General features: G+C 42.9%; 1 long non-coding RNA gene across 1 annotated transcript; it reads left to right on the plus strand.

Annotated features, from left to right (window-relative positions):
* Positions 1-1,389: 1,389 nt before the first annotated feature.
* On the plus strand, positions 1,390-1,959 carry LOC143155732 (uncharacterized). Its single transcript, XR_012994463.1, has 3 exons — positions 1,390-1,480; positions 1,558-1,636; positions 1,725-1,959. It is a non-coding gene; the product is annotated as an uncharacterized LOC143155732 (long non-coding RNA).
* Positions 1,960-2,199: the final 240 nt, after the last annotated feature.

The following is a 2,199-nucleotide window of genomic DNA, read 5'->3' on the forward strand; positions in this document are numbered from 1 at the left end:
GGCCATTGTGCTGAGATGCAGATATGAGCTCAGCAAGTTTGTCCTTCATCCCTCTCTCTTCCTTGGAGCTTTATCAGGTACTCAGCAGATGACAGCCTCTATCTATTAGGAGTGCAGTATGCAGGTGGAAATACAGAAGAAAAAGACACACAAATCTTTATTGTCCAAATACTAGGCCGAGCACCAGCAAGGATGAAATTTGCTTTTCTTCATCACTTTTTGATGATTCCTGTTCCCAGTTTGAAGTGCACTTGAAAAGGACGTTTTTTTCACTTGCAGCTCATTTCTGTGGGACCTCCAAGCCTATACAGAGTTGGTATTGCCTTGGAGAGCACCTGGGGAATCTGCAGCCATGATTGTAATTGCATGCTCAGACCTGCAGGCTGTCTGGGTGGAAGGTGTTATCTGAGATGCGTTTCATATGGCAGAATGGCTTCATTCAAAAGTCACTGGTCTTTTTGGAAATATGCATTATACTGTTTGCAAGGCTGAAGTCTCTAGGCTGAATTAGCAAGAACACACTGTGGGCAACCTAGAAAAGGTAGCATTTGTCTCGTGAAGCATTTGCCAAAGTTTGACACACACACACACGGCAAAGATATACACAGATATAAGTAAAATATAAATAATTGCAATGAGTGCCTTATAATGCATTCAAGGAGATCTACTTTTGTCAGTTTGCATTCTAAAATGTGAAAGGTAAATAAAAGGACTGTAAGCAAATTTATTTTTCCTGGGGTTTTTTTCCTGTATTTTTCCTGTTTCTACACAGTGAAAGGCTGCAGGATATACCTCTGGGAAATGAGCCTATTGAAAATTTAATTCTTTGGTGCATGCAGCATTTCATGCACTAAGATGTGTAGACAGAACCCAAGGATGCAGAGAGAGGCTAACTGTTCACAGTGTGACATCACTCAAACACTACGAGGAATGAGGTAGCTTAGTCATGTGCTAACACAGCAGGTAATGGCTAAATGAGCTCTGTGTACCAGTTTCAGGCTGGGTCTTCACCGGGTTTCCAGGGGTATCTGTAACATCTGGATCTCTGCTTCTGGACGACACATTGACGGGAGCCACCTCATTAGGAGCTGAATTTGTTTGGATACTTTGTGAAGCCAACTTCAAACTTTACAGAACCTCTGCTGGGGTTTCCTGGTGGCCTTCGCTGTCAAAATTGGTTTTGTTCCACGTAGTACGGGTGATCATGTCAATAGCATTAACAGAAGTGCTGGTGTTGCCCTTTCCCTTATTGCAGTCTTGCCAGTGACCCTTTGCTTTGTAGTGGCCCCAGTCCATGTCCCATAAATACCCTTCCTCCAGTGTTAGCACTGCCAGCTGCTTGCAGGTCTTCGTATTTCAGAAGCTGCTCAGCTAGGATTGCATGTGACCCTCTCTCAAGAGGACAGGGATCTATCTGGGAGATCCTGATAGGGCTACATTGAAGCACAGAAGGAGAGAAAAGTGTGGCCGCGCTGAGGAGGTCTGTACACTTTTCTGCATATACTTGTAAACGTTTTGCTTGCAAACACTTGTACTGCATGGTGCACTTGCATTTAGAACAGGAAGGTGACATCAGGTCAAGATGATTTGAGGACAGGAGAAAGCTGTACACAAGTAAACAGAGAAGCTGATCCAGGTGTGGAGGAATGCCAGATGGAGAGCAATAGACAGCGGAATGCTTATCTGAAACATACATGGATTCAATGTGACTGTGTTTCCTGCAGAGCTCTCATATGTGCACTACTGAAACAGGTGAGATGACTCAGTGCCAGCTTCTTGGATATATTTGTCAGTGCTGCTGGGGGAAGCAAGAAACCAGCAGGAAGGTTACACAGGTCTTTCCTTCTCTTCTTGATATGATCTGGCAATGGGTATACAGCCATTTCCTGAAACTATGTGAGTCATATTGACTCTAGTTTTCCTTTGGTTTTCTTTATAAAGAGTAAGTGAAGAATAAAGGTGAAGAATAAACACTCTTGATGCTATTGTACTTTCATTTTGGCTCACTGGTCTGTTTTTAAATGTCTTCCAAGTCTTTCCTTTGTTAGCCATGTTAATTTAAGAGGAGTCCATTGATGTTAGATCCTGGGCATCATTACTACCACTGCCTTCCAGAATTTGGTTTGGGTTTTGTTGTGTTTGGGGTATTTTTTCCTGTCATTCCTGTCATTTTCCTGTCCAATTCAATGATTTCAATGT

This window comes from Aptenodytes patagonicus, chromosome 1, assembly GCF_965638725.1.
Source record: "Aptenodytes patagonicus chromosome 1, bAptPat1.pri.cur, whole genome shotgun sequence".
Taxonomy (NCBI): Eukaryota; Metazoa; Chordata; class Aves; order Sphenisciformes; family Spheniscidae; genus Aptenodytes; species Aptenodytes patagonicus.